Genomic DNA, 21,383 nt, shown 5'->3' on the forward strand with positions numbered 1-21,383 from the left:
TGGCCCCAGCCTTCACGCGCGATCGCCGCCCTCCGGGGCGCACCCTCCGCCAGAAAACAGCCGGCGGGCGGCGAGACTTTGGGCATAGTCCGGGTTCCTCTCCGGCACCAGGCCCGTCTCCCTGTCTCCCTGGGAGTGCGCAGCCTACACGCACCAGTTTCTCTTTAGAACAAGCATGGGGAGGGATTTGGGAGGGGGCTGAAACCTTTTGCCATCAGCGAACAGCCTCAGCCAAAAATAACCCTGGAAAGGCGAGCTAAGAATGGTTATCTCCTGCCAGCGCTGAAATCGGAGGCTTGGTGCTGCGTGTGGGGGGTGTGTGTGTGTGTATGTGTGTGTGTACCCTCCCACCCCGACCATTTGTTGAAGGGAATCACCACTGTCAGACTTCAATCCAACAGGACCCACTCGAGCCATCCACACTTTCCCCAGCCTCCTCCAAAACAGCACACTTTCCAGTATGGACAATTCTTTTTTTTTTTTTTTCACTTGTTTGTTTGTTTTGGTGGTTGCAACAGCAGCAACACAGACGACACATATTTCCCTAGTCTTCTCGCCCTTCTCACCCTCCCTACCCAGCTCCTGCCTTAGAAACAGGCTTGGCCTACACTGTATCTGTCCACACTGCCTGAACTCTTCCCTGAATTAATCGTTTTCAATAGGAGGGGGCTAAATCCCTTATTAATGCCCTACCAGGAGTGAATGAATAAAGCCAAGTTAAAGGGGAACTGGGTACCACATACTGTGCTAGGTTCCTTTGCATGTATCCTTTCATTCTGCTGGAGCTAAAGATGTTCTGCCTCCTCTCCATAAAACGCACCCAAACTCCAAAACCAGGAAATTCTCCATAGAAAATAGGAGTGAACAGAGAAAAGACTAACAGGATAAACCCCAAAGCAGGAAGAAAGTTTTGTCTCCCATTTCGCTCAAGGAATTTTTGGACCCACCAAGGCTACTGTCCTGAAAGATCCTGCTGCTTCTCCTTCCCCAAATATTGTCCACTTCCTGAGAGTAAGGCTGACTTGCCACAGGCTTATAAAGTGTTTGGTCACAGTAAGACAACTGTGAGTAATAACACACATTGTATACTGTTTTGCAATTGATAAAAGGCTTTGCATCTGTTTTTTCTTTGGAGGCTGAAGAAAAGAAGAATGGTATTCACGCAGTTCCCATTTTACAGATGAAAACAAGAGGACTTTTTCTGTGAAGTCAGGAAAGTGGTTACAGTGGTACTTTCCGCCTGTCCAAATTATGTATTGCCCCTCCCCTTTCTATTAATAACATTGAAATGTGATGGGACAACCACTGAAGCCGTCAGTTGAAACCTGCTGGGACTTTTTAGCCATTCTCTTCAACATAAAGAATGGGTGTTTTTGGAGGGGGTGAGAGGAATGGGGAAATGTTGTCAAAGAGTACAATGTTTTAGTTGAGACAGGAAGAATACATTTTGTTGAGATCTACAGCACAGCATGGTGACTGTAGTTAACAATGAAGTATTGTGTATTTCAAAATTGCTAAGACAATAAATTTCAAATGTTCTCACCACAAAAAAGATAGGTTTTGAGGTGATGAATCTATTAATTCTCTGGATTTAATTATTCCACAATGTATACATATATCATAACATCACATTATACCTCCGTAAATACATACAATTTTAATTTGTCAATTAACATTTTTTTAAAAGAATAGTGTGGCCAGTTGGGGAGGTAGTTTTTTTTTTTTTTTTTCCTCTAGTCTCTACTCAGTCTCCAAGATCCCATTCCCCATAAAGTTCCTGTCACCCAGGTGGAGTGCAGTGGCACAATCATGGCTCACTGCACCCTCTCCCTCTTGGGCTCAAGCGATCCTCCCGCCTACAGGTACATGCCACCACGCCCAGCTAATTTTTGTAGCTTTTGTAGACATGGGGTTTCACCATGTTGCCTAGGCTGGTCTCGAACTCCTCAGCTCAATCAATCTGCCCACTTTAGCCTCCCACAGTGCTGGGATTACAGGTGGGAGCCACCAAGCCCAACCCATAAAGTTCCTAACTTTTTATCTCCCTGGGAGTGCACAGCCTACACACACCAGTTTCTCTTTAGAACATACTTAAGAGTCTTGGCTTAGCATCCAACAGACAGAACTTTAACACTTCTATGGATCTGTGCACCTGTCTATGGTGTGGGGTTTTTAAGATCTCTTTCTAATGACACTTTATTTTGCAAAGCAGGACAGTTTCATTCCCAGAAGAGCAGGTATGGTAAATCCTTTGTTCCAGTAACGAAGACAATGATCCAAACCCTAAGCCTCAGAGAAGCCCAGAAACCCTCCAGGCCTCCATGTCTCTGCTCCTAGCACCTGCCTCTCTCTTGACATCAACATCATTCTCCCCTCTCACAGCCCAGCTCCTTCCACAGACCCAGGGATTAGGCACCAGCACCTCAGACTAGATTTTAGAGAATTACCATTCAAGAGGCAATCCTCTTCCCTTGGTTCCAATTTCAAGGTTCTCAAAGACTGGAACAGGGCTAGTTTGAGGCAATGTGCCCCATCGCATAGCCAGAAAGAACCTTACAGTGAAAAGGAAAACAATTCTTCCAAAGTAAGGGGGTGCTGATCCCAGAGGGAGGACAGATGGGCAACCAAACAGTAACTGGGCCACCACATGCTTCACACTCACTGATCAAGGATTTCTAAAACCACTTTTCTTTTCTCTGAATTTACATAGGACTTTGTATCACTCATAAAGGAATGTCTTATAGGCTAATAACACCTTTCTATTCATGCTTATACTTAACATTTAGGCTAGGATAATTTCCTAACCTCAGTGTCCTCACTATAAGATGGGAATTATTATAATTCCTACCTCATAAATTGTTGGGAGGATTAAAATACTTAGTAAAGTGCCTGACTAATAGAAAGGCATTCAATAAATGTTAGCTATTCATGGTGTCATCATCATTATATTTACCATTATTACTAATCTCCTGTATTGCAAGAATTACAGTTTATATTTTTGTAGACCATCACTGTAGCTAAAGGGTCTTTGGGCCATAGGTGATATTCCATAAAGGTTGGTTAAATTGATCTGTGGTTTTTGACTATGGAAACTCAGAACTCCCTCAAAATGTACAAAACAGATTTACCTGCTAAATAAATCTCTTCAAAGCTGACCCCAGGTTTAATTGAATTAATTCCAATGAATTTGTCACAATGATGGAGAAAGGAAACTTAGAGGGCCCCACAGTTGTTTGCTGGTAAAATGAGAAGTTTGGATTAGGTCAATGTTTCCCAAAATATTTTCCTCAGAATGTTAGTGCCCCTCGAATCCTGCACAAAGCAAGAGTTTCATGACCAAGTAGCTTTTAAAACTCCTGTACACTCTACTCCCATTCTTCACAATGCACACTTTCATATTAAAAGTTCTGAGAGGTCCTCAACAGAAGACATCACTTAACTTTTTTTTTTTTTTTTTTTAAGACAGATTCTCACTCTGTCACCCAGGCTGGAGTACAGTGGCCACCACTCCTGGCCTAAAATTTTTTTAACCTGGTGCTTCCCAATCTAAACTCACAGGGACCAGTTTTCTTAATGAAAGAGAATCAGACTAGCTTGTAACCATAGCTGGTGACACTCCCCTGCCCCATTCCTTGTATGTCCTCAGTGGACTAGGTCAGGAATAAATAAATTTTCCTGATTCTCAAGGGCTGGTCACTCCTTTGCACTGAGCTCAAAGCTTCTCTGTAGCATGGGTCACAATGAATGGTAGCCCTGATAGCCTAGAGTAGCCTTTCAGCCTTCTCTGAGCCTCTAAAGACTGAGGATCCTTGGCATGAAATGGAGCAACTGATATACCCTTGCTTCCCCTGGGGACTCTCTTGCTCTCAAAAAGGAATCAGCCATCATCTCCATCTAGAGAATATACTATCTGACTCAGCTTGACCAGCCTGTCCCAAAATGAGAATCTGGGTAAAATAAGCATTGAAACACTTCATTCCTTGTAGATTCACAAAACATATTAGCATATTAAAGACTATGAAGTTCTGCAGGAAAAAAAAACCTATTTAACTTTAATCCAACATTGCCAAGTTTTATTTGACCATGGAAGATTTTTCCAAAACACTTACAAACAGATCAAGGACATTAATCTTTCATGAAACACTAGATCCCCAGGGTCCTCTCCAGCTACATCATTCTGTGATTTTCTTTTTTATTTATGATGCATTAAAAGATTAATCTCTATCAGACTTCCATTTAGAAATTCACCAGAATGTGCAAAGGCAACAGGTAAAATTGCTGAAGGGTATTATAAAAATACCCTCCAGTGATTTTTGAAACTTAAACTGAAATATTTATATAACTATATATTTCAGTTTGTATATTATATATATATGTATATACACACATATATATGTATGTATATACACACATATATATGTGTGTATATATATGTATACACACATATATATGTGTGTATATATATTGGTGTATGTATATCTATATCTATGTATATATGGCATTATATCCATTTTACAGATGCAGAAACTGAGCTTTAGAGGGGGTGAGCAATTGGTCCAAAGCCACACAGCACACAGGTAGTCATTGATAAAGGTAAAAACAAGAGTTGAAGCCTGAGGTGTAAGGACACAGAGACAAGTACACAAATGTTTACAAGTTACACATATGACATGTGCCTTTAACATGAATTTCTTGAACATTCATTTAGAGGCCTTACAATGAAGACATCAGAGTGGCAGCAAGTTCTGTTGGAATCAGGGGAGCGTGTTCTTCTATAATCCCCTGGCTAACAGGAAAGCACACTGATTTGGCCCATGGTAGTTATACACTCCCATTGAGTCAGGGGCCACTTCTATGCACACAGGAGGTGCTAAAAATATGCTGTTGACTCATTGCCTCTAAGAGCAGAAGAAATGCCAAAAGTATAGGACAAGAGGCAGAAAAGCACACGGAAAAATGTCGTAGGGCAGTCCTCTGAGGAAGTGTTAGATCCCTTTGAAATCTGTCCAAACACTTTCTTGTGCTGGGGAAAGTCAATTACATATTTCAAGCAACCCCACATGTCATACGAGTATCTTGTACGTGTTTGTGTACTCGTGTCTGTGAACTTACATCTCAGACTTCAACTTCTCGCTCCCCACCCTTATCAATGACTGCCTGCATGGCCTTGGGCAAATTGCTTTCCCTCTTCAAAGCTCAGTTTCTGCATCTATAAAATGGACATAATGCTACCTACCTCATGGGGTTAGTGATCACATTTAAGGAGCTAATATGTGGAAATTGCTTACACAGTACCTATCACATAATAAGGGTTTAATAAGTGTTTGATGTAATTGTTTTGATTATTACTACTATTACTAAAATAATAATTACTACAATAATAATGATTCTTATTCTCTATATTAGTATTATCTTTGAAAATGGGCATGGATTATGTCTATGTAACACTTTTGGCACAATATCTAGCATTATATCACACACAAATTAGAGAATTCATGTTATTAAGGATGAAAAAATATTTTTACTGACCCTTCAATTCTTCGTAAGTAACTGCAAAAGAAGCCATTATCCCAACACATGAAATAAAAAAGAAAATTCAGTTCCTCTGGAGTTTGTTTTTGGAGGTAGCCACAGGATACCTAAATTTTTTTTCTTTTCAGAGAGACCGAGGGGCTCACTAGGTTGACCAGGCTGGTCTTGAACTCCTGGTCTCAAGCCATCCTCCCACCTCAGCCTCCCAAAGTGCTGGGATTACATGCATGAGCCACCACATCCAGCCTACCTAAAATATTGAATGCTGTTAATAAATCTCCTGAGGCCAGCATAAGAAGGTGATGGGCAAAACTAATGCAGGTATGTTTTTCTGGCTTTTTCATGTATTGGGCCAAACTTTGAAAAGCACTTACTATTAATGGCTAACTTGCAAAATTTGTGATTTATTAAAAGCAGATTTTAATTGTTTTACCTAAAAATAATAGGCCTCTGATCTGCCAAAGATGAAGATTTAATTTCTAGGTGTTCCCCACAATACCTAGAAACATCAGTCGAATCGATTATTAAACACTTTAGAACTATTCTCATCAAAGTTCTTTAATATATAATACAGCAAAAGAAAAGTTTCTTTTCTAAAGGCTTCTCTATACTTTTTTTAATAGTTGAATTTCATTTCTGAAGGCTCCTAAAAAGAATAGAATTTAGATCTTTATTAAAGAGGAAATATATTTTCCATGTTTAATTTAAATGACATTCCATCAGTCATTTGCAATCTTAGCCTACACAGAATTTTTTTTTTTTTGTAGTTTTTATGTTTGGCTTTAGGAGGGGATTCCCAATAATCTCTATATAAATATTTCTAATCTCTATATAAATATTTTAACATTTCAATGTAAATTTGTTTTTTAAAACTATTTTATCCATAAAAATAATGAATTTGCATGGCTGAGGGTGAAATAATATGTTACCAGGACCCCTCAGTTTTGGGGGTTGTGAGTAGATCCCATCTTCATGTTCCTCCAGCCCAGCCCAAGCCTGGCTCAGGGCCTCCTCCCCCATTTGCCAGGAACCACCATCCCCAGGGATTCTATGTGCCCTGCCTGACCAGTGTTCTCCATCAGAGTTTACCAATCTTTTGTTCATTCCCTCAGAGCACAGCTAAGCAAGAGTACACTAATTTGAAAATTAACTCAAGCAAATAGAGGAACAATATCCCCAACACATTGCATTTTAACATAGGGTTTCCTGGACACACTGTTTCAACCCAAGAGTTGGGCTAATAGTAGGAGTTCCATCTGCTAAAATACGGCTGTCAGCTTCAGAGGGAAATTCATGAACGTCTTCGTAGTTTGTTTTTACGTTTCACTTGGCACTGTTTCTAAAATTTCCTCTGAAGCCAAAAAATAAGTTATTTCCCAGCACACTGGGCACTTTTCATTTATCATTGGATTGATTTTTGTAACTTGCAGTAGGAGCTGAAATCGACCAGGGGGTTCTTATCCAACAGACAGCAGCAAAACTCTTTGTGTATCTGCGTTCCTTTCAACAAGCGTGACTTCCTCAATGGCATCATTCGTGAGCGTAACACAGAGCTCAGCAATAACGTTTCTTCACTAACCCTACCAGGTATCCAACATAGGATGTTACTTCCTTTCACTGTTTTCCGACTCCTGGCAGATATTAATCATTGGGATTTGGGAACAAGGAAATAGAATTTCTGAGAATGCTTGGGAATTCCCAAATTCATATGATTTTCATAACACTTCACTTACAAGTTTTTGAAAAATAATAAATGACTATAATAACAAGCAAATAGTCGTTTTTTTCTGTAACAGGATTATATGAAAAGTTTTAGTAGTCTTCTGTTTTAAAGAGATATGATAACAAATGATGATTTATTATTATTATGAGCCAACATATTGTAACAAGATTATAAAATCCAATAGCATTAATAGAGAAAACATTAAAAAGAAATGAATGTTATCACAAAATAAATGCTAAAGAAAAGTCCTTTAAAGATTGAAAGGTAACACCACAAATACTTAATGCTTTAATCGTTATTTACATCACATTGTTATACAAGGCATCAATCATCCCCTCCAATACCATTTAAATAACATAACATTCTGATCTCCTGGCAAGATGAATAGCACTAGAAAGAAGCAACTGTCAAAATTGCCGATTTAAGGGTATATTTTGTTTCTAAAACTTGGCATTTCTTAGAAAACCTCTCATAGGATTTGTAAAACATATACTATGCCTAGGAACACATTAATATTTATTTGCAGAAATGGTTCACTGTTAGCAGTGGACAAGGCCATGAACACACACTTGTAACACAGCAACAGATACAAGAAAGTCTGACTGAGGCTCCTTTACTGCTCCTGTCCTGTTCACCTTAACTTTCATCTCCACATGTCAGTGCTTCCTCATCTTGCTTGACTTGAAGTCAGTGCATTTCTTCAAGCCAGTAAGTTCTCTATACTGACTATTAAGCTGTAATTTTCACAGGAAAATTAGAATGTTCCTTCCCATTTTCCTAATTTCTCAACTGATTTTTCTCAGAATTCAGAATCCATAAATATTGAAATGCCAGGAGAGAATTTCCAAATGGAAATGCTGTTCCCTTCGTCCATTTTCAGAAGAAACCGTAGGATAGTGTTATCCTTCTCTTCTCCAATTTTTTTTTTTCCTGCAAACTTATGGTTATCACCTCTTTAAGTGAGTAGCTCACAATTTTGCCTCCCCTGCAAATGGTCCCAAAACAGTGAAGTGGGTCCTCTTTAGCTGTGTCTTTAGTACATAATCCTGCATTTCTGACCATATGCAGGGAGTGTGACCCAGGGAAGGATCCCTGACTCAATGGGATTTCTCTTGCTGTCTCTAGAATTTGAACACCGGAACCCAGACGTACAGAGGCTGGGAGCCATCGTGGTGTGCTATATTGATGACGGCAGCAGTGGGTGGTGTGGGGGCAGTTAATTGACAGCTACCTGTTGCTGACATCCCAGGAACTGCCTGAACCTCCTCTTTCCCAGTCATAAGATATCTAAGATTCTGCAGTATTCTTCATTAAATCCTAGCATGGTTTAAGCTAGCCAGAATTAGGTTCTGTTGCTTTCAATCAACAGAACCTTAGCTAATACATTGTTATTTCCTGGTCTTTGTTCCTTTAATTTTCCAGGAAAAGAAGGGAAAATGGCTTACTGGTTTTAAAAAGAGACAAGGGACAACATACCATTTATGCAAAATTTAGAAGCACTCAAAGGAAACTCTGGAAAGTTCCTGAGACATACCTAGGTAGGATCAGCATAAAACTTGAACAGTGTATCTAGATCATGGTTGCCATGGTTGCCTTGACACAATGAACATCTGTATCAAGATCATATTTTCTTGGTGAGACAGAGAGAAGCACAAGGCGGGACTCACATTTACAATAATCCTTGTTTTCCAGGAACCATACAACCCAGTTTGTCCAGAGCTGTTCATCTTAAGTTTGTTATCCCACCATAATTATAAATAGAACCTCCTTTTTCTCTCAAGAATATCCCACTTTGGATGATAATTTCTGTGACTACTCATTAAGAATATTTAATAACTATAGAAAACTGCTTCTCTATATTTTTTGTATGTTTGAAACATTTTATAACAGAAATATCTTTAAAGTTATCACCTACACAGAATATAGCTGCCAAATGCTCCTACTCTGCTATTCTAACCATGAATCCCTCTGGGGCCCCTTCCTCCTACGGCGCTTGTGAGGATGAAATGAAATAAGCTCTATGAAGTGCCCAACAGTGACCAACACTGAATAAAATGCAGCCACCATAGGTGGCCTTCCCTTATGTTCACCAAACTCCTGATAAGTTATTCGGTGATGTTTTAATCTTAATATTTTATGTAGATTATACATTCATCTGATTCAAAATGCAAAAGGTACAAAAGCGTATACAGTTAAAAGTTTCCCAACCCACTACCATTTATCTCCCTGGAGGCAACTGTTTCCAGATTTTTGAATATCCTTAAAGAATATCATATGTATGGAAAAGAAAGATTATATATTTATATGCATCTGTGTATGCATTTTCCTATGAGAGGCTCACAAAGTCTCCTTGAAGAGATATCATTATTACAAATACCCCTCAATTTACAATAGGGTTATATTCCAATAAACTTATGAAAATAATGTAAGCTGAAAATGCATTTAATACACTTAACCTACTAAACATCATAGCTTAGCTCGGCCTACCTTAAACACTCACATTAACCTACAGTTAGGCAAAATCATCTAACAGAAAGCCCATTTTATAATAAAGTGGGCTTTGAATATCTCATGTAATATAATGAATACTGTACTGAAAGTGGAAAACAGAATGGTTGTATGAGTACTCAAAGTACAGCTTCTGCTGAATGTGTATTGCTTTCAAACTATCTTAAAGTTGAAAAATCGTAAGTCAAAATATTCTAAGTCAGGGATTGTTTGTACTTCTACTTTACATGATGAAATTGAGCCTTGAAAAGATTAAGTGACTCGCCCAAGGTCACACTGGCAGTTAAATAGTGAAACTTGGATCCAAATTGTTCAGTCACTACATGTATTGTCTTGAAATTTGAAAAAGAGGAAGAGGAATTAAACTACTACATTGAAGGACTATTTTAGGCATAGAAGAAGCAGATGCCTTCATGTCCAAGTGATTGTGAAAAGCCCACTTGCCCCAAAATATGTCTCCTGGTCATATGAAATTCCACCATTTCAGATTTTTACCTGGGGATTTAGAGTAATCTGCTGTTTTCCTAGAGCTCCCCTAAAATAGAAATAGAAAATTTTGGAAGGCTAAATATATGCTAACATTGGAAAACTCATTTTCTCCCCTTCGTAAGGCAAGGTACTGAAGGAGGGGGCCCTACGGGCCGTGCAGGGACATCCTGGAGGCATGGGGAGAAGAAACTGAAAGGCAAGTTTGTATGGAACAAGGAATACCGATCTCAGGATTCTCCCTTGAACCTGCCCTAACTTTGTTCAAATAGACTTAGCCACTGACCTGCTGTCAAAAGACCACAGCCAATCTGACTTGTTTTCAATATAATGATGAATATTGATTTGGTCCCTTCATCCAACATTCTCAGCTGGATCTTTTTTGACCATGGATATACATTACTAGGTGAGTACAGGCAGTTAATTCTTCCACACGGGACTTCGGAGTTTCTGAGTTAACCAGAATCACCCACCTTAACATCTGCCAGTTTATACCCCAAGTCCTGACCAGTGCCCCCTACCTGCTATGCCTCATGTTTTCAATAGAGCATAAAATCAGAAATGAAAGATGAAACATCATAGCCAATATCACAGAAATACAAAGGATCCTAAGAAACTGCTAGGTATAATTACACACTAACTAATTGGATCATCTAGAAGAAATGGATAAATTCCCAGACACATAAAACCTACCAAGATTGACTCATGAAGAAATTTAAAAATCTGAACAGACTAATAGCAAGCAAGGAGGTTGAATCCGTAAGAAAATGTCTCCTATCAATGAAAAACCCAAAACCAGATGGCTTCCCAGATTAATTCTACCAAATATTTTAAGAAGAACTAATACCAGTCCTTCTCAAACTCTTCCAAAAAGCTGAAGTGGAGGGAATACTTCCAAACTCATCTTACAGGGCCAGCATTACCCTGATTCCAAAGCCAGACAAGAACACTACAAGAAAGGAAAATGACAGGCCAATATCCTTGATCTACATAGATGCAAAAATCCTCAACAAAATCCTAGCAAACCAAATTCAATAGCACATTGAAAGAATCATTCACCATGATCATGTCATGGTTCAACATAAGCAAATCAATACATATAATATACCATATTAGAAAAATAAAGGATAGAAACTATATGGCCATCACAATAGATATAGAAAAAGCTTTTGACAAAATTCGAAACCCTTTCATGGTGAAAAAAAAAAAACACCCAACAGATCACGTATTGAGGGACTGTATCCCAACAAAATAAAGGCCATATATGACAAACCCATAGCTAACACCATGATCAATGGTGAAAAGTTGAAACTTTTCCTCTACCATCAGGAACAAGACAAGGATGCCCACAGACACCACTTCTCAGGGTAATTAGGCAAAAGAAAGAAATAAAAGGCATCTTAATAGTAAAGGAAGAAGTGAAACTGTCTCTACTGACGGCATGATCTTGTTATATATAGAAAACCCTACAAACTTCACTAAAAAAAGGTTAGAACTCAACACAAAGAAGGGAACAATAGACACTGGGGGACTCCAAAGGTGGGAGGGAAGGATGGTGGGAGCAAGGGTTGAAAAACTACCTATCGATTACTATGCTCACTGCTTGGGTGGTGGGATCATTAGAAGCCCAAACCTCAGCACCATGCAATATACCTGTTTAAGAAACCTGTACATCTACGCTCCTGACTCTAAAATGAAACATGCAATATTTAAAAAACAAAAACAAATAAATAAAATGTGAAAACTGTTAGAACTGAACTGATAGGTGATATCAGTAAAGTTGTAGGATACAAAATCAACAGATAGAGCCTTGAACACAGCAACATCCAGCTGTCTGACACGAAAGTCTCAGGGGCAATAAAACCTCTATATGAACTCAGAAACAATGAGCTAAGTTGTGTTTATGTCTGAAAGGATGTTAAGAACTTCATTCATGTTACATCAGAGCCAACAGAAAGAACCAACAGGAAACCTGTACCCAACAAACAGAAATGACAAGATGAAGGGAAAGCAGAGGTAAGGGCTTACCTTAGAAAGGGCAAGTGATTAGCTCAATATACAATACAATGTTTGCTCCTGAGCCAAAAATTTGTACAATAATTTGGATATTACTTGCACAACCAGAAAAATCAGCCACTCATTAGGAAAATGTGTTTCTGTAGAAGGCTTAGGACTCAGCTATCTATAATAACATGAAAAGACAATATTTTCATCCAAAATGAGTATTTTTGTTTGTCTTGGCTTGTTATTCTAACGTCAACAGCCTCTAAATAAACTGTTGAAGTACATGATATAACCACCTCTTTCTCCATCTTTCCCATTGCTCCCATAGGGTTTCAGTTGTGCAATTTCACCATTAGCAAAGCTTTTTGCTGAAATCTGGCTTTTCAAAGGGAGAGTATCCAGAAACAGAAGATGCTGATCTGGGAGGCTCTTCCTAATAGAACTGCTGCTTCAGTTTAACTTGAAAAAGCCCACACCCAGTTCCTAATGACAAACATCTGAACACCGGGTCTTCCCCTGAGCAAGACCATGCTATGCCTCCTGCTCGCTCTGTTCTATAAGCAACCCACAGATTGCTCCCTGTGAAGAGGAGCCTGCCAGGGGAGCAGCATTCCACCAGACCCTGATTTAGCAAGATATTTCCGTATCATTCCCCCAACCAGCTGGAAGTCCTCCACTGCTCTTGTGTAAAAATCTAACTCATCTCGCTGAATTTCCTGATTTAAAAGTCTAATTCATTTCACCAAAAGTGTGACAGAAGGAAACCAAGTACACCATCTCTCTCTTACCAAACCAAAGCTATTGCATGTGCATTCTGGGGGGAAAACATGGTCCAAATATGTTATGGAGGGGGTGCCAGCCCAGTGTCATCCTCTTAGTATTGCCATAGGATCTTGGCTGATGGCATCACAGGAAAAACAAGTTTATCGATTACTTTCAACCATTAAGCTCACTCCTCCATGAAAAATAAGTCACAAGTCCAATGTCTCTTATTAAAATAAGCACTGCAAAATATAAAGGAGTCACAGTTTTAAAATGGGACACACGTTCTCTAAGCAGTGAACCATGTTAGAGGTGCACTGTTTACATTGTATAAAGTCCCCTGGAGCCAGGGTTAGGAAGCGCATCTGTTCTTTGGTGTTCTGGGATGAAGGAGAAAGGAAAATGTGCTGCCAGAAGTGAGTGGGAAGGAGCCCATGAGATAAAGGAAGTAAATCCATTTGCTGATTGCAATAATAATGGTAATACACGAAGCTATACATACATACATACATACATACATACATGCAAATTTTCACATTTTTTTAAAAAAAGAACTTAAGGCTTCCACTCATGTAATCAGCCCTTATGAACTCTCCTGATTAGCTGCAAGGGAAATCTTCCTTTCTCCTCTTTCTTGCACCATCCTGGGCTCCCTTTTGACTTGTTTTTTTTTTTTAACTTATAAACGATCAGCTCATATTCTGAAGTTTGTAGTCCCCTCCCACCCCCTCTCTCTCTATACGGCTCATTTACATTGGCAGCTGTCGTGCTGCTGGGCATCCTCAAACCCACAAGTTTCCCTTTAATGTTTGAGCAGACAAACATTATCATGCACTAGGCATCACTGTGCCACTCAAAATGCTTTTTTGGTTTTTTTATTGCATCTGAGAGAAATCTCAAGGTTGCAAACCTGGAGTCAGAATTGTCTCCATGTGTCTCAGTGGGAAGAGTATCGTGTGAAGAAACAAGTTGATTCTACTAATCAAAAGGAATTTTTTTGATATCAGGTCATCCTCCGAATGAATTTATATTACCGAGTGGAGGGTCACATGAAGAAAATTGTCAAACAGCACCACCTAGAGCAAGAGCTGAGAAGTGCAGTGGAGCCGGGCTGTTTCAGGAAAGAAAAGCAAGATGGGGCCTGGCTCAGCGCTCTCCCCTCTGCTCCTGTCTGCACGGAAAGATTAGGATGACAGTGGCAGGAAGCCTGTGCACCTAGTATGCATCACTTGAAGGGAACACACAGATTCCAGTAAACAGTTGGAAGGAAATGTTAACACCAGGCTCTGCTAAACAATATGAAATGACTCCTAGATGAGACAAGCGACTTTCATCAAAGTTCCCTGATACCTGAAAAGACAGCCCAGGGGATCCTGCACTACATGTGGTGTATGTAAATTAAGCGGGTTTTTTTCCCCTTTGTAATCAAGGCTCATACACAAACAAAATCACACTTTAGAAACGGCCTATTTCAACTTGTAACTAGCTTGCTTTCAGGGGCTCCAGGTCGAAAAGAAATAGAGCACAAAGACGCTTTCTCCTTAGGGATCATACACAAATTCACAAATTTCCCACATGGAGCAACAAAGCCGTCAGACCTCTCCATCCACACATCGGGTCCTTCCTGATTAAAGTGAGATAAATCACAGCCCTCTCTCTCTAGATGGCAGGCGACAAGAGGGGGATGCTTGCCTCAAGAAGTCCTCCCCATCCCTCTGCATTCATGCAAGCCCGAGCGGAGAGATGCAAGAAATTACGGATGCATTTTAATTCCCCAGACCCTGCAATTAAAAATGGAAATTTTTTGGCCACGCCTGTTGGCTCACGCCTGTAATCCCAGCACTTTCAGAGACCGAGGTCGGCGGATCACCTGGGGTCAGGAGTTCGAGACCAGCCTGGCCAACATGGTGAAACCCTGTCTCTACTAAAAATACAAAAATTAGCTAGGGATGGTCGTGGGCGCCTGTAGTCCCAGCTACTCGGGAGGATGAGGCAGGAGAATCACTTGAACCCGGGAGGCAAAGTTTGCAGTGAGCCAAGATCGCACCACTGCACTCCACTCTGGGTGACAAAGGAAGACTTCATCTCAAAAAATGTTTTTAAAAAATGGAAGTGTCGTTCTTTCATTTGTAAATGTGTTTTGGTAAAAGAGGGGCAGTTTAAGCAACCCTTTCTATTGTCTACATTGTTAAAATTCATCCGACATGGACTCTTGACTCCGTTTTGCCTGGGCAGACCCAATTCAAGCATTTACAACAGCTATAACCTCCTCAAATCAAAAAGAGGAATCAGCATTATTGCTAAGTTCAAATAAGGTCTTGTTTTATTTCATTTTTATTTTTGAATGCAGCCATTCCTCCATGTGCTGTCATCAGGTAAGATTGTCAGTCCTGATTAGGTAAAGGTATTATTACAAAATGCAATTCTTAAAAATTCAGTGTCTAACTACACTTTTAATAAGCCTTTCCCCCTCCCCTATGTATTCTCCCTTAGACACCCCTTCTCAAATTTAAAATCACAGAAACTAAAATATGATGCCTAAAGAGAGCCTAGCGACTGCCCAGTCCTCTAATTTGATGAGTGGGAGTACTGAAGCCCAGAGGAGGTCAAGTAATTTGTTCCCAATGTCTTAGAGAAAAAGAAAATGACCAGCTGGGAAATCCCACTCATGTCAAGGCAGAGGCACAGGGCCACAGACTGTGGTTGAATTGTGCCACACTCCTACATCCTTCTTTAGGAATCACAGAACATTCCTGTGTTGAGTCGGAGTCACTGACTTCCTTTTCAGGCTGATTGAGTTCTGTCCTTACAGGCTGCGACAAGAAGTTTTGTCATTATGCTACACCAAGACCATTTATCTAGTTCAAGAAATGCACAGTCCTTAGAGCCCAGCAACTTTCCCCATGTCCAGTAAATGTAGCTTCTCCATTAGAAGCTGTCAGAATGGAGCCTTCTGGCTCATCTTGATTTTGATTTGTGCAAGAATGAATGGTTGTGCTAAGACAGCTTTCCTAGCTGATAGAGAGCGAAACTTTTTCTCATAATCTATAAAAAAATTAAATTAGAACTTTTTTCTCATAATCTGTGAAAAAATATTAAATTAAATCTGGCTCGTCTTGATTTTGATTTGTGCAAGAATGAATGGTTGTGCTAAGACAGCTTTCCTAGCTGATAGTGAGCAAAACTTTTTTCTCATAATCTATAAAAAAATTTAATTAGAACTTTTTTCTCATAATCTGTGAAAAAATATTAAATTAAATCTGGCTCGTCTTGATTTTGATTTGTGCAAGAATGAATGGTTGTGCTAAGACAGCTTTCCTAGCTGATAGTGAGCAAAACTTTTTTCTCATAATCTATAAAAAATATTAAATTAGAAGCATAGAGTTTATTTCATGACTGTTATCTTCCTGCAATTTTCTTGTGGGCATAAATGATTTGTTTTTATCCTGCCTGCCCCCCAATCCCTTTTCCAAGAGACTAAAAGAGTATCTAGTGCAAAGTGGAGACTCAAATATTTTTTAATAAACAGTGATCCCAGCCACCCAGTGCATGTTGCCAAATGCCAACCCCATAAATAATCAAACACATCATCTCATTCAGCCAATCAAAATCAAGTGCTACCTATTTTTTTAAGTTTTCATAGCCCTTGAGCATCCGCTTTCTCAGCATTTCCCAAACTTGAGTCATTCTCATCCTGCCTTCCTAATTTTGATCTGTCAATTACCTCTACTATTATTTATTTCATATATTTTTAAATAGACCCACTTTTGAAACTTAAATACACGCCTTTTAAAAGGAAGCTTTCTTACTACTATACATCAAAAGCCATTATTACTTGTTCTAAGTACTCATAACAAGATGGTCACAACTATTAAAATTTACTAATGTGCATCCACATACTCTCTAAATTCATGGAGCATCTGCACACACTTTAAGAAACAATTCTGCATTACTCACTCAATTTTCTTGACATCCTTCTGAGGCAGGACAAACCTTGGGCCCAAAGAATTGAGGTAGGAGTCCAAGCAAGTTGCCAGCCACATAAAGGCAAACCTTGGCTCGGAAGTCAGGACTACCAGCCCCTAGGTTATGGTTCATGCTCTTTCCTCTGCTCTCCAGAACCTCCTATCTCCAAGTGTAGTTAGCAGCCCAGATGCAGCAGCATCCTCTAGAGACTTGTTAAAAATGCAGAAGCTCAGGCTCCACCCCAGGCCTATGCAGACTGAATCTGCATTTTAACAAGGTCTAGGTAATTCACGTGCACATTAAGTTTGAAAAGGCCTGGTATAGATCAGCGGTTCTCTAACTTAGCAGCACATTAGAACCATGTGTAGAGACTTTAAAAATACCAGTGCCTGGGCTTCACCTCCCAGAGAATCTGACTTAAGTGTCTGGGGTTTGCCCTGAGTCTAGGTATTTTTAAAAACTCCTCAGCTTATACAAAGCTGGCAGGGCCGGGCACAGTGGCTCATGCCTATAATCCCAGCAGTTCGTGAGGCCAAAGTGGGCAGATTGCTTGAGTCCAGGAGTTTGAGATTAGCCTGGGCTAAAACCCCATCTCTACAAAAAAAAAAAAAAAAAATACAAAAAGTAGTTGGGCATGGTGGTGGCACATACCTGTAGTCCCGGCTACTCAGGAGGCTGAGTCCTCACTTCAACCCAGGAGGTCACGGTCTGGTCAACAGAGCAAGACCCTGTATCAAAACAAACAAACAAGCAAACAAAAAATGCTAGCAGCTTACCAGCTAGGGAGGCCTGTAGAGCCAAGTTTTCCAAATGGGGCTACATTAGTTGTTCCAGAACTTTAGCTGCATCAAAACCACCTGGATGGCTTGTTCAGCTACAGAGGGTCTGGCCATGACCCTAGAGTTTCCAGCTGAGGGTCTGGAATGAGGCCTGATGATTTGCATTTCTAACAATCTCCAGGTGATGCTGATGCTGTGGGTCCAGGGACCACATTTTGAGAATCTATGCTAAATGAATCGGAGAAGACCAAAGCTCAAACTTATTCCAAGAACTTTTCAAGGCCCACCTGCAAGTTGTAGTGGAAGTAAGCATCTAAGGGTGCAAAAAAGTTTCACTGTAGACTAAGGCCTTTTACCTGAGCTCTCAAATGTTCACATTTCTCTTATCAACCTAAATAACAAACAGAGAGAGGCTCTCCACAAGAAAAAGATATTCGTTTGGAAACAGAGCCTTGCAATAGAAACAGGCAAGCCAGAGTAAACTATATGCATATTCACGGAGGTAAAGGAAGACAAAAGAAAAAATGAGGAAGATTATATGATCATTTGGAAATGATTATCCTTGGCTACAAAGATCAATAACAAAGGTGATGCCAGGCCCAGGTTAGACAGGCAGTTGTTGGGCAAATATCCTTCAGAAGCATTGTTGTGTGCAAAGTTGCAATGGGCTTTGTGCAAGATTGTGTTTTTTGCAGGCTTCTGTGATAAGTTTTTGTTATCAGGCATACAAGCCCAAGAATCCTTTATTGCATGGCCTTCCCTGGCTCTATTTGTCAGGGTTTTGGTTAGGGGAGGGGTATTTTTAACACTCTCAATGTAAAAAATGCCATAAGGTAGGTACCCCAATTGCTTGTTTCGTCTTCATAAAATAACTTTTCCACCCGAACAAAGTCTACACATAAATTGTAAAAATACCCTGGCATGCAGTCCCTGGAAAAGTCTGGAGTCATTCTCGGGGTTCCCACCCAGGTGGGCAAGTGTAGCCACCACAGATAAACACAAAGTAGGGGTCCCCGCTGGGGTTCAGCGGCAGGCAGTGGCCCTGGTTCTGATATTTGGCTGAAAACACAGCTCCTCTTTGTCACCCTCAGGACATTTCAGCTATTTCCTAGATAATAATCTCACTTCACCCTGCACAAAACAGGCACATGATCATGTCACTCTGACCTGGTTTGAGTCCAAGGAGAATTTTGTTTTTAAAATAATTTAGGTTAGTAGTTAAAATATGAACTTTGGGCCAGGAGTGGTGGCCCATGCCTATAATCCCAGCATTTCGTGAGGCCAAAGTGGGCAGATTGCTTGAGTCCAGGAGTTTGAGACTAGCCTGGGCTAAAACCCCATCCCTACAAAAAAAAAATACAAAAAGTAGTTGGGCATGGTGGTGGCACATACCTGTAGTCCCGGCTACTCAGGAGGCTGAGTCCTCGCTTGAACCCAGGAGGTCACGATCTGGTCAACAGAGCAAGACCCTGTATCAAAACAAAGAAACAAACAAACAAAAAATGCTAGCAGCTTACCAGCTAGGGAGGCCTGTAGAGGCAAGTTTTCCAAATGGGGCTACATTAGTTGTTCCAAAACTTTAGCTGCATCAAAACCACCTGGATGGCTTGTTCAGCTACAGAGGGTCTGGCCATGCCCCTAGAGTTTCCAGCTGAGGGTCTGGAATGAGGCCCGATGATTTGCATTTCTAACAATATCCAGGTGATGCTGATGCTGTGGGTCCAGGGACCACATTTTGAGAATCTATGCTAAATGAATCGGAGAAGACCAAAGCTCAAACTTATTCCAAGAACTTTTCAAGGCCCACCTGCAAGTTGTAGTGGAAGTAAGCATCTAAGGGTGCAAAAAAGTTTCACTGTAGACTAAGGCCTTTTACCTGAGCTCACAAATGTTCACATTTCTCTTATCAACCTAAATAACAAACAGAGAGAGGCTGTCCACAAGAAAAAGATATTCGTTTGGAAACAGAGCCTTGCAATAGAAACAGGCAAGCCAGAGTAAACTATATGCATATTCAAGGAGGTAAAGGAAGACAAAAGAAAAAATGAGGAAGATTTTATGATCATTTGGAAATGACTATCCTTGGCTACAAAGATCAATAACAAAGGTGATGCCAGGCACAGGTTGGACAGGCAGTTGTTGGGCAAATATCCTTCAAAAGCATTGTTGTGTGCAAAGTTGCAATGGGCTTTGTGCAAGATTGTGTTTTTTGCAGTCTTCTGTGATAAGATTTTGTTATCAGGCATACAAGCCCAAGAATCCTTTATTGCATGGCCTTTCCTGGCTCTATATGTCAGGGTTTTGGTTAGGGTAGGGGTATTTTTAACACTCTCAATGTAAAAAATGCCATAAGGTAGGTACCCCAATGACTTGTTTGGTCCTCATAAAATAACTTTTCATAAAATCTCTGTAAACGTGGAAATATCTACACCGCTATCTCTGTAAATGTGTAAACATTTCCAACGCTATCTGTATCAACATGAAACTATTTACACCGCCGTCTCTATAAAGATGGAAATATCTACAACGCTATCTCTATAAACATGGAAATATCTACACCGCTATCTCTATAAACATGGAAATATGTACACCGCTATCTGTATAAACATGGAAATATCTACACTGCTGTCTCTATAAACATGGAAATATCTACACCTCTATCTGTATAAACATGGAAATATCTACACCGCTGTCTCTATAAACATGGAAATATCTACAATGCTATATCTATAAACACGCAAATATCTACATTACTGTCTCTATAAACATGGAAATATCTACACCGCTATCCCTATGAACATGGAAATATCTACACCGCTGTCTCTAGAAACATGGAAATATCTACACCGCTATCTCTATAAATGTGGAAATATATACACCGCTATCTCTAAAAACATGGAAATATCTACACCGCTATCTCTACAAACGTGGGAACATCTACACGGCTAACTCTATAAACCTGGAAATATCTACACGGCTATAAGTATTAATGTGGAAATATCTACACCGCTATCTGTATAAACATGGAAATATCTACACCGCTATCTCTATAAACATGGAAATAATTACACCGCTATCTGTATAAACATGGAAATATTTACAAAGCTATCTCTATAAACATGTAAATATCTACACCGCTATCTCTATAAACATGGAAATATCTACACCACTATCTGTAAAACATGGAAATATCTACACCGCTGTCTGTATAAACATGGAAATATATACACGGCTATCTATTTAAACATGGAAATATCTACACCACTGACTGTATAAACATGGAAATATCTACACCGCTATCTGTATAAACATGGAAATATCTACACCGCTGTCTCTATAAACATGGAAATATCTACACCGCTAAATGTAGAAACATGGAAATATCTACACCGCTGTCTCTATAAACCTGGAAATATCTACACCGTTATCTGTATTAATGTGGAAATACCTACACCGCTATCTGTATAGACGTGGAAATATCTACATCGCTATATCTACAAACGTGGAAATATCTACACCGCTATCTGTATAAACTTGGAAATATCTACACCGGTATGTGTATAAACGTGGAAATATCTGCACAGCTATGTGTATAAACTTGGAAATTTCTACACCGCAATCTG

This window comes from Pan troglodytes, chromosome 12 (genome assembly GCF_028858775.2).
Source record: "Pan troglodytes isolate AG18354 chromosome 12, NHGRI_mPanTro3-v2.0_pri, whole genome shotgun sequence".
NCBI classification, from domain to species: domain Eukaryota; kingdom Metazoa; phylum Chordata; class Mammalia; order Primates; family Hominidae; genus Pan; species Pan troglodytes.